The sequence below is a fragment of the Citrus sinensis genome, chromosome 2 (genome assembly GCF_022201045.2).
Source record: "Citrus sinensis cultivar Valencia sweet orange chromosome 2, DVS_A1.0, whole genome shotgun sequence".
Classification (NCBI taxonomy): domain Eukaryota; kingdom Viridiplantae; phylum Streptophyta; class Magnoliopsida; order Sapindales; family Rutaceae; genus Citrus; species Citrus sinensis.
The window spans coordinates 9,333,005-9,346,472 of NC_068557.1; positions in this window are offsets into that span (position 1 = coordinate 9,333,005).

Below are 13,468 nucleotides of genomic sequence, written 5' to 3' on the forward strand. Positions count from 1 at the left end.
AAATAATAATAGTCTTGTCTAGATACCGCCTTGGTTACACCGGCTCTCTAGTATAAGGTTATTATTATTTGGCACGATAAGCCATTAGCACCATATTGATTAGAGCGTGGTTCATGAGGTGTGGATTTCCCCCTTATGATTTAATTGGCATTAATACGGATTATTTAGCCCATGATGCATGTTGATACGGATCCAGATACCCAAGTACGTCATTTCAATATAATTCTCTTCAATTTATTCTCGCCATTTCAATACCAATTTTAGAATTTATTCTCGCCATTTTAATTTAAGTTTTAGCATATTCCAAATCATTTCCACTACAAATCCAACCACCCATTTACAAAATTAATTCTATATATAATTAAAATCCACCTCCTCGTGGGATCGACACTCGTCACCATTAGTCTATACTACAATAGATTCGTGCGCTTGCGAGTACATTAAAATTTGCACAACATTGGGAGTGAATATTCACTCTTTGAAAAAAATGAGAAATTTTCAATTTCTCAAGTTCATCCTATTATTTTCTTATTATTTTTAATTCTAATAATTTATCAAGGCCTTGTTCATCTATTATATCTTCAGTTCTTGCTCTAATACCAAAGAAGAGAAAAAGGGGTTTAAAAGGTGAAGGGAAGATACTTGTAAGTGGCTTGTTATACCGACAATGCAGACTGATATAGTTTCCCATTTGGGTTAACGATCATAATATATGTTGCTAATTTCCCACTTGTATACAGTGAGTTCCCAAAAAGTTTTGTGAAAACTACAAAAGCTATCTTGGCAAAAACTAGCTTTTCGAAGCTTATTAAACTGATTATGAAAACCTATTAGTTAAAAATACTTTCAAACTCCTGACTTACACTCAAAAACGCCTTCTCAACACATTAACGGTTAAATAGGCCAACAAAGACCATGTTTACAAAAAAGCTTTCGGAAAATTAGCAACAACCTCAACTACGTTCTTGGTAGGAGCAGCAGAGGCGGCTTGTGCCCTAGACAACTTAGGCGGTTGCCTAGGGCCCCCGCCATGATGAAGGCCCCAAATTTGGGATATTAATTTTTAATTTTTTAAATTTAATTGATAATAATTAATTTGCTTTAAATAAGGTAAACCATATTAAGTATTAATTAAAAGATTCCAGCTAAAAATAATGGATAAGACTTAAAAAAATTTCAAATTGGAAGCTTTTGATTGCATTTAGATTTAGGCTAATAAATGTTATTACATTTTCAAAGAATAAACGTTCATATTAGGTAGTTGAGTGCACTTAGAATCTGGTTAATAAATATTATTATATTTTCAAGAAATAACTTTCAAATTTGATAGTTATATATTGCATTTGGAATTCACCTAATTTTTCATACTTTAGTGAATTACTCCCCATTAAAAAAAAAGTGAATTACTCCAAAAGCAAAAGAAACGTGTCTACAAGAAAAAAAAACAAAAACATTATTTTTTCTCCACTGCAACTTTTTTCTCTAGTCATTGATCATTGCTCCCAACTACTGTTGAAAGCCACATTGCCACAATCTCAAAATTAAAGTTAATTTGTGATTTAAGTTCAAAGTTCCAAGTTTTATCTTTCTATTCTCTTGAATCTCTATTATTTATTTGTGCTATTTTTTTCTTATACATATTCTTGTATTCACTTGTTTTGATTTAATTTATCTAGCATAATTGTGTGCATGCTTTATTATTATTCTATTTTAATAATAAATAATGTCTACAAGAAAATATGAATCAAGATATCAAAACTGCAAAAAAAAGATAAGAATAGAAAAGTTAGTTCAATCACATAAAGGAGTCCTTGATAAGTTTGTTAGGAGTGATAAAAAAAAAAGTGAATTTGAGTGAAGAATTAGTAATTGAACAAACTCAAGTTGAATTATTAGATGATGAAGTGTCTAATGATAAAAATGACACCGAAGATAATAATAATAATCAGAATGAAAGTGAAATTAGAGATGAAACTGAAGATCTAGGAGAGTTCCATTTTCCAAATAATATTTATGATCCTAGTAGATGGGAAAATATAGATACAAAATTAAGAGATTTCCTTGTAGAGAAAGGTCCAATTAAAGAGAATAATTTAATTTTTCCAAAGGATGAAGATGGCTAGTATATTCAAAAGATTTTGATAAAGTTTATTATTTCTGTTGCAAATTATTCAATGCAAACTCTAATAAAAGTCAACTAAGTAATGAGGAACTAATGATTGGAAAAACCTTAGTGTTAAACTTAAAAGTCATGAAACCAGCACTGCACATATCACTAATATGAACATGTGGATTGAATTAGAAGAAAGATTATTGAAGAAAAGAACAATTGACAAAGATATTCAAGAAAAAATCAATAAGGAAAGAGATCATTGGGAATAAGTACTAATAAGAATTATCGTTGTTGTAAAGAATCTTACAAAGAATAATTTAGCATTTCGTGGAAAGAACGAGAAAATATACCAAGAGACTAATGGAAATTTTCTAAGTTTAATTGAAATGATTGCAGAATTTGATCCAACAATGCAAGAACATATACATCATATTAAAAATGGTGAAATTCATAATCATTACCTTAGGCATAACATACAAAATGAATTGATACAAATGTTAGGAGTGGAAGTAAAAAATTCAATAATTAAGAAGATTAAATAAGCAAAATATTTCTCAGTTATACTTGATTGTACTCCAGATACAAGCCACCAAGAACAAATGTCTATTGTATTGAGATGTGTAGATATTTCAATGGATCCAGTGAAAATAGAAGATTTTTTTTTAAAAAATTTTTAAAAGTTGATGCCTCTAGTGGAAAAGGCCTTTTTAATGAACTCATAGATGCCATAAAAGCTCTTGAACTTGACAATGATGATGTAAGAGGACAAGGATATGATAATGGTTCTAATATGAAAGGAAAAAATTAAGGTGTACAAAAAAGATTACTAGAAATTAATCCTAGAGCATTTTATACATCATGTGGTTGTCATAGTCTTAATTTAGTGCTTTGTGATATGGCTAATTCTTATTCTAGAGCTAGTTCATTTTTTTGGAGTTGTACAACGTATTTATTCATTATTTTCTTCTTCAACAAAGCGATGGAAATTTTTGCAAGAACATGTACCCAATTTGACTATTAAATCATTGTCACAAACACGTTGGGAAAGTCGAATTGAAAGTGTAAAAGCAATCAGATTTCAAGCTCCACAAATAAGAGATGCATTACTTGAATTAGCAAAAATAAGTGAATATTCTAAAATAAAGAGTGAAGCTAAGTGTCTAGCAACATATGAATTAGAAAATTTTGAATTCTTGCTAGGTATGGTTATTTGGTATGACATATTATTTTCTATTAATTCGGTGAGTAAGAACTTGCAAAAAGAAGATATGCATATTGATATTGCCATACATCAACTTAAAGGACTTATTTCTTTTTTTGAAAACTATAGAGAAAATGGATTGGTGTCTGCTATGATTTCAACTAAAGAAATTGCTTGTGCAATAGAAATTAAACCTAAATTTAATGAGAAAAGAATGATCCGTAGGAAAAGAAATTTTGATGAAAAAATTGTTGAAGTTCAAAGTGTCTCCTGAAGATTCTTTTAGAATTAATTATTTTATAGACATAGTAGATCAAGCTATTTCATCAATTAGGAGTAGATTTGAACAATTTCAAATGTATGAGAATATGTTTGGATTTTTGTTTAATTTCAAAAAATTAAAATATTTAAGTGATGATGTTTTAAAAACTTCTTGTGTTAATCTTGAAAATACTTTAAAACATGGTACGTTTTCTGATGTAGATGGTTTAGATTTGTTTTCTGAGCTAAAAGTTTTAAAAGAAAATTTTCAAGGTGAAAATAATTCTCCAATTGAGGTGCTTAATTATTTAAAAAGAGTTGATTCTTTTCCAAATACATTTATTACCTATAGAATATTATTAACAATACCGGTAACTGTTGCTTTTGCAGAAAGAAGTTTTTCAAAATTAAAACTGATAAAAAATTATTTTAGATCAACCATGTCACAAAAAAGATTAAATGGATTAGCTATATTGTCTATTGAGAAAGATATATTAGTAAAATTAGAATACAAAAATTTGATTAATAAATTTGCATCTCAGAAAGCTAGAAAAATTGATTTTAAATAGTTTTTGTTTTCGTATAATTCATTCATATATATTTTTTCTTCAATTTTTTTGTAGGAGGCCTAATTTTAACAACTCGCCTAAGGTCCCGATTTTAGTTGAGCCGGCCCTGAGGAGTAGTAATGTAGCAATACTCATTTGATCTAATTAGCAGGCACTAAAATTACAGAATTCATAATATGTTATTGTATAAATAAATTTATGTGGTCATAAGTCATAAATTAAGAGGGAGAGGCCCGAGAGTGATTTACAAAGATGCAGATGATGCCAAATAATACCCAAGAATGTGGTATTCGCTTTTTTTTTGTTTAATTTTTGTTTGTGTTTCTATTGTTTTTTATTATCTTGTAAAAATAAGGCGACTCTTTCTTGATTTAAGTTAAAATAACAAAAATCGTGAAGCAACTCTTATGTTATCATCTACAACTAACTATTAATCACTTCGGTGTATTTATTGAGAAAATTAAATCAAGAATCCTGTTCCCAACCTAAATCCCTTAAAAAATGATGGTGCATGCGGATCAAAAAGCTAATTAACAGGACAAGGTTTATTGGTTGCCGATGATTAAAGTAGGATAGTGCTCCTGGGAAAGAGACAAAGGTCGGTGGTGATGAAACGATCACGTGAGTATGACGTGGCTGCAGGATCTTATCATCCCATGTAGTTGTGTTTGGCTTTTTGGCTAGAAAGTTGATATAAGAGAACGGAGAAGAAAAAAAGAAATTTTTTAAAGTTAAAAGTGGAAATGGGTACAGACAGACTCACAGACAGCACAATGTCTTATCTTATGTCTAGTCTTCATTCTAACAGGACCAGCACCAAGACCCATGATATATATATATATATATATAAGCATGCAATATATATATATAAGCATGCATTTTGACCATGGAAAGCCTGAAGCCATCCATTTTACAAAATTTTCACAAAAGACTCAAAATTGACTAGTGGGTTCCCAAGGTTTTGGGATTTTAACTAGGTTTAGGAAGGGGGTATATATATATATATATATATATATATATATATATATATCTAGACTATACTAGCCAGTTGGTATTTGAGGACAAGAATTGGTTCAGGAAACAGAATTCTAAACTAGACTAAAACACTTGGTAGAAAAAGACATGAGAATGTCCAGTCTTGTCTCTCAACGCCCGCTTAGGGAATCCAAAATCCCAAATTCTACCTAATTGTGTTTAAATGCATTATTATAAGTCAAATATATAGTTGCATCAAAATCTGAAGAATTTAAAAAACTGATTAAGAAACCAAATGTATGTTCGAGGAATGTTCGTAGAGAAACTTTTTCATCCTATGTAACGTACATTAATTTAAAATTAATTTTTTTTACAACTCAGGTCTTGGTTATCAAATAATTAGATGGTCATGAGAGATTAATTTTGAGTGAACGATAAGTTGCATATTATATAATTAGTAGCTTCCAAAGTAATCTTATTACCAGCAAACATAATTAGTTTAATTCAATAAGTTAAGGAGCCAAAGTCGGCGGAGGACTGGAGGAGGGTGGAGCTCAAAACTATAATACGTTTTAAGAAATTTTAACAAAAATAATAAATGGTACTATTTTGGACTTAATAATTTTTTTCCCTCCTCAGAAAACACATTTACAATTGTCTTAAGTATATTTTCGTATTGTGAACACGTTTAAATAATAAATTTGTTATTTTAAAATTTTTTTTTGAATATTATATTAGATATTGCAATATGAATAGTGATCAGATATAGCCAAAAGTACCTATAGAGCCTGCATCATTGTATCAAACTTGAAGTCTAGCAGAGAAATCTGAAACCAAAGAAAATAATAAATAAATATATTCTACACCTAAGGGAATACCCTAACCCTCAATCTTAAGATTGAGGTGAGGAGACTCAATTATGGAACTCTCGACTTTAAGGTTGAGGCGAAGAGATCCTTACCAACTCAACTGATGAGCTGCTAACAGTATTAAATTTATTGCTATTATTTCAATATAAGTATAATAAAATTATCGTTCAATCATTAATGGATAGATTTAATCCAATGATAGTGTTTTTTAGAGGAGAAATTATTTGGATTTTATGTGGGTTAAACATATAAATTATGTATAATTGCATATTGAGAGAAGATTTACGATTAATAGAGACATTGATAAGGAGTAAGAAAAAAAAACAAGAAAAAAAATTGAAAGAAGGCTAGACTGTTGCTCAAAATAAATAAACCAAAAGTATGATTTAACAAGGGTATTTAAAAGTTTTCAATGTTTAGAATGGCTTCCACCCTTTTGAGCCCATAAAAGTTTTACCTATAATTACGTTTAGAAAAATAAAAATGGTAGATCATACATACATACATACATGCATACATACACACATACACACACACACACACACACACATATATATATATATATATATATTTCATGTCCTTCCACAATAAATAAATAAATAAAGTTTCACGTGATGTGTTATTGTTACTAGCTAAAAACCGATGCTAGGTCCAAAGGCCCAATCTAACCCATTTTATGGTGGATCGAAGCCACTCTATTGGGATAACCGCATTTGGTTGTGGTTTGAGAGACATAAATACATCAAAGTGCTGTTAAGCATGCTTGAAGGATCTTAAACCATAACGGAACGTTCTAAAAAATGAGTTAGTGGAAAACCAATTACTATATAAATAATAATAATAATAATAAGCTTAGACTAAAATAATAAATCCTGTTGAAACTCAATAGGCATAGTTAACAATTAATACAATGCTTATAAAATTGTTAATAAAAATGTCTAAGCATGCATGAAATATGATGCAAGCACGCATGCAAATTAGTGCAAAGATGAAAGTCAATAGACATTGTTAACAATTAATATAATGCTTATTAAACTTTTAACAAAAATGGTTAAGCATGTATGAAATTTAATGCATACAAATCAATGTAAAGGTAAAAGTCAATAGTCATGATCAACAACTAGTACAATGCTTACGAAATTATCAACAGAAATTGCAAAGCATATGTGAAATTTTAACATATGTGAAATTTTAATGCAAACATGCATACAAATGAATATAAAGGAAGAAATGAAGTCTGTAGATAGCAGGCCTCACAATCCGTTCAGGCATCCATCGTCTTGGTTAAATAATCTAAGAGATAATTAAAAGTAAGTTAAAGGGTATTTTTTAAAACTAATTTTTTTAAAAAAAAATTAGATCCAGTTTGGAAATGTTTCCAAAATAATGTCTGAGAAAACATTTTCAGTATTCTCCCATAAACATTTCTATGAAAACATTTCAAAATTCTTCCAAAAACATTTTCTAAAACAATTTCCAAACACATTCCATATTTATTTTCCAAATTTACACTTTCTAAGCTATAACAATTCTAGAACATTAACATTAAGTTATTGGTTCTTCATTATTCCGTGGTGTACTCCACTCCCACGTTACTATTCACAACAGGAGTCGTTATTGTTCAAATACAAATCCACTACTCAATGAAACAATAGGCAAAGTCAAAGTTACAATAGGAGTTTATTTAGGCTATACCAAGGTCTGAATATGCTTTGGGATTTTACGCTCCAGACCACACAATAGAGTTCAAGTGGATCACATACACTAAGCCTGAATTTTCAATCAAACCCAATCTTATTTTAATCGGGAAAGAGCTATCCGTATGATATGTAGCCTTGTGAAATTCCTGGCTCAAACAATTGTCCATTGCATGAACATGGTAAAAACTATGTCATTTGAAATGTATTTTATGGATAAACTTTTGGGAAGACTAACATTACTATTTCATAAATATGGTTGTTGGGTTCTCTTGATTTATTGAGGGTGCAAATGGTTACAACATTCTTTTGTTTATGACTACATGTTAAGATTATGAGTAGTGCTATAGTCACGAATTTTTGTATAAATTGATATGATATTTTTTATTTCACTAATCATATTACGCGATAACTCTCTAAAATAATTTATAAAAAAGTTTGTCACAGTAATCTTACATTGTTACTCTAAAATTATATGTAATGTTTGTGTATCATGAAACAGATCGAATGCTTGTTCTAATGAAGCATCGTCTAGGATGATATTCTTTAAGTTAAACTACTTTTCATTTTTTTTTTTGCCCCTCAAAGATTGATACATTAGTTAGATTTGTCATTGACCTAGGGGTTGGGTATTTTTGTTAAGATACATAATGTAATCTCAAACAAAAAATTTATAGATTTTTCCGACCGACATAGGTTCCGAGACAGCACATCGTTTGTTTGTGAGACAATTCTCACTTCATTAACTGAAAATACAACGTTAATTAATGCATGCAATGCGAAGCACCAAAAAAGAAATCTGCACACACACAGTAATAATAAAAATAATGTTATTGGAGACACAAGGAGAGACAAAAGCACCGTCAGATCCCAATACCGATGCACCAACCGGGGCTTTGATGAACTGATGGCAACTAAAATTAAATCATAATAAATTAATTTCTTCCAAATTCCTAAAAATAACAGCCCCCGTGCCCCCCCGGCCCTTCCCCCCCCAGAAGATTTCACGAGAATCGAACTTTTTCTCCAAATAATGCAGCAGCCGAAGCAGCTGAGGCAGACGCATAGCAGAAATATGTTTTATCATTAATAACTGATAGGAGAAGTAAGCTAGCTGTCGTTATTGTGTTTTTTGTTTTTCGAAAACGACAAATCGTATCTAAAGCCAAGGTTAAATTTTGAAAAAAAGAAAAAAGAGCAGTCAACGTTCGGATGACGTCAGCATGCGGCAGGTGTAAGTATGCAAGTGGAAACAAAAGCTGAGAAAAGCCGTCACGTCGGATATGCTTTAAACGGCTCATGAAAGAGGAGAGAGTGTGTGGAGTTGGGGGGTAGGGCTTCCGATTTTAAAAAGTTGTGCTTTGCTTCAGACTTTTGCTTTTGGCCTTTTGGTGTAAAGAAATAAAGGACACAAAAGAAAAAAAAAAGCAGACTTTGCTGCGTGCCAAACGGGATAAAATGGGTCAAAGAGAGGAGACCAAGCAACAGCAAAATCCACACGTATGACACACCTCTCCCTAATTTGCCAACACTTACTGAATTCTGACTTAATTTTTAATTAATTTCGCTGCTTTTGCAGCTAATTTTGTTCCTCAAACCTGAGATGGGGTGGGGATGGGCCGATGGGATCATGCGACCATTTTTCGGAAAAAAAAAATTTAAGGATATAGTTATTGGTGATGATAAATTTGCTCTTGCTAGTAATTGAGAGAATTTTTAATTTTTTGTCCACATTTATGAGAGGAGATGTTTGAGTTTCGAATAAAAATCCTCTCCTGATGTGAACTCTCATGAGTTTTTAAAGATTTTATATCATGTATATTTAAGTGATAGTATATGGATAGAATTTAATTTCTTTATTTTTTTTATCTATTAATTACCAATCACCCATATGTATTTTTACTTAAGAAGATATTAGATCATGAGAGAATTCTGATCCTTGAGTTTTGGTATAGATTCGAACTTGTGTCATTTTCAAAGTTGAGCCAGTAAGTTCGTCATTAGACTAACATTTCAATGGCAAGTGACTTGTTACATATGACGAGGGGTGAATTGATTTCTTAATGCTTACCATACAGTCCCAAATGTCATTAAAAATTTCAAAACTTTTGGTTGTATATTCAAACTTATGGATTACGCAATGCAATATCTAAGATTTGTAATAAATAAATTTGTTTTGTAGGTGAAAAAAAAAAAAAATTTTGTAACAAAAATGTGAGAAGAACATTACATATATATGCATGAGCTATTTTAATCCAAACTCACTTTTATATAAATAATTCACGTGATAAATTTATAAATGATCCTAATATTTATGTATTGTAAAATATTACCAAATTTTCAAAGAACTTCAAGGCTTCCCAATTAACTTACAGAAAAATAACTTTTAACACGTCACAGACCTAATTCGAAAGTTCAATTTTAGCAAGAGATGAATTTTTCTTCTTTAATATATATATATATATATATCCGGACGCCCAACTGCCCATTACATCATGTTGTGATCAGAATCTTTGTCGGAATAAAAAATTACAGCAATTGCCACTGCCGTTCCGTGGCTTCGATTGGACAGTAGCACGAGTTCTTAATTTTATCCAAACTAACATGTAGATTAAGCGCACACGTCTTATTTTTCAGATAGTTAAATTTCTTGTCGCCTAATCATCCTTTTAAGAGTTAGTGCACGTGCCATTGTCCACCACTTTGTCAAGGTTGTTACTAAAATAATATTTCCTTAATATTTATTTTCTTTAATCTCAACTAATATGATGATCAAATATGAGGAAGTGGGGATATTTCCACCCTAAAAATTGTGTAAATCCATTTGATTTTAAAAGTTTATTTATAAAAATTTGCAATATTTTTTTATTATGATAGAAAAACTTATAAATAATTGATCAATAAGATCGTTCTCAAAATCAATAGATTTCATGAAATAAATAGAATAAATTTTCTACTGAGTTAATTTCGTGAGATATCATGTTACAAATATATTTTGCTAGTTTAATTGAGGTTCAATAATCATATTAATGAGGATTTACTTGGTTTATTGTTCTATAAAAAAATTGGTTAATTGATCAAATTTACTTTTAATTTGAAATAGTTAAAAATAAAATAAAACATCGATAAGTTAATAAAATTGGGACATAGAAAATTTATTAATTTACCAACTATATCAATAAATTAATAAATTATTAATTTATGAAGAAATTCCTTATTTTTTGAAAATATGACCACATTTATATTATTTATTTACTCTTATTATATTTTATTTGAATAATAGTGTGTTATCTTACATTGGTAGTAATTAAATTATTGTAGAGGTTTGTTTTTCTATATTAAAGATGATATATAGAGACTGTCTCACGCTTGTTGCAAAATAACAATGCAAACTAGAATTTCGCATTACAAAAAGAGTCAGAGATGAGATTTAATTCCAAATTAATTTCAAGAAACAATAAAGATAGATAACATATTTTACAAAAGCATGTAATTATTAATTTATATGTTAATGGATCCTATAGGAAAATAAAACTTCAAAAAATTATTAACTTAAAAATTAACTGAATTATTAATTTATCATATTAGTTCTAAATTAAAACCAGTAAAAATTATTAGTTAATCAAGGTTATCAATTTATCAAGATTGTATTGAAATGTGAACTTTTTTTTTATTAATTTTTCTAAAGCGTGGGGTGTGAATGCACGCAATTTGAGGGTGAAAATATTAGCCGGCCTTAGAATATTCGCATCACTCATCATTTTGATAATAAGACACTATAATCTCACAATCGACTAAATTTGTCAAACTAGATCCACACAAGTTAGAAATAACTTTGATGCAGAGATATGTTCATGATGATGCACAAATGTTCATAATGACGACCAAAGATTTGTACGTAACCATGAAAAAATTAATAAACATTTTCAATGAAACTAATTTTGTCCTCCCCAACACAAATTGGTAGGCCACAATGAAGCAAATGGATGACATGCATGGTGAAAAAATTATCTGTAAAACGTGGTTGCTGATTAATGAATAAAATTAAAAATAATTAAAAAGTTAGATTAATTATTCCAAAGAAAAAAAAAAGTTAGACTAATGGAAAAAAGAAAAATGAGCGGCCGACATGCAATGTATGAGGCGATGGTTATCGTGAGCACACCACAACATGGTCACCGGCTTTTGGCCGCGACATGTTCCTCGGTTCCCTTTTCTTCTTTACCACCAACACCATTATAAATCTATCAAAGTTTCTATTGTCCATGCTTTACCACGTGCTCAGATAATTTTTAATGCAATATAATTATGTTTAACATGTATTTTAGAATGCGTTGTACGTTCATAATAATAAAAATGCCATCTAAGTGCAATAACATGCTTTGGCTTAGTGTTGTGAAAGTAGGTTTATATGGATAAGTTTTTTTTATGCAGATGAGTTTTAGTAGACAGTGGCAGAATCAAGCTTTTATCTGACAGAGGTTATGATAGATAAAATATAAACTTGACCAGGCTCTAATACAAAATTTATAAAATTGAAGGGGGACAACAACACGGGTTATAACGAACAAACCATAAAATTTAGTAGACAATCAAAAACTTGTGTGAAAAATAAAGAGGCTAAACATAAAATTCAAATAAAATGGGTTCCAGAGTAACTTTTTAGTGTATAATTATCCCCATTTTAAGAGTATAATCATAGAAAGTTCACTATATTTTTTAACAATTTCAATTAAAGAAGAAATTGTAACAATCAGTCAATTAAATCCTCCTTAAATAACAACGAACCAATGAAATCTTCATTATTCTTTTTATGATTTTGTTGTTGACGACCTTTAACCATTAATGTATCTTAAAAAAAAAACATTGTTATTGAATTAGAATTTGACTATTTTGCTCTTATATGGTAAAAGTACAAAAATACTGACAAATTATTTTGACTTCATCATTTTTTGGGGTAATTTTTAAAAACCTCCCCTGAGGTTTGGGCTTGTTGCAAGTAGATGGCGAGAATTGATTTATTTGTAAAAAATCCCCTACCGTCAGTTAAGTTTAACATTGACCGTTAGTTGACCATGCAAAGACAATATTACCCTTAACAATAGTTTGTAAACGAAAATAACTAAAAAAAAACCAAAATTATTGGTGCAAAAAGCACAAATCCTATTTTTTGACAATTTTATCCTTGTCAATTCTAAAAATTTACAATATCATAGGTAAAGATTATGACTATTTCATTTTTAAATTTTTAATTTTATCTTTCTTGTAAGAATTTTAAGGAAATATTAATAATTTAAAGAGGATTTTTTAATTTTTTAATTTTAATTTTTTATAAGAACTTTAAGAAAATATCAATAATTTAAAAAGTGTAAAATAGCTAATAATTTTGGTTTTTTTTATAGTTATTTTCGTTTATAAACTATTTTTAAGGGTAATATTGTCTTTGCACGGTCAACTAACGGTCAATGTTAAACTTAACTGACGCTAAGGGGTTTTTTACAAATAAATCAATTCTCGCCATCTACTTGCAACAAGCCCAAACCTCAGGGGAGGTTTTTAAAAATTACCCTCATTTTTTGTACAAAAATTTATATTTTTCAAGATGATTTACCTATTGTACTTCATTAATATGATTATTAGGGGTAAAATAGTCAAATTATAGCGATAGCAATTTAATAAAAAAGAAAAAAATCTAATTGACTAATTAGTTAAACTTTTTCTCTATTTAAATTGTAAAGAGTAAAGTTCATTTTTTTTTTAATAAATAACTACTAAAATAAGAT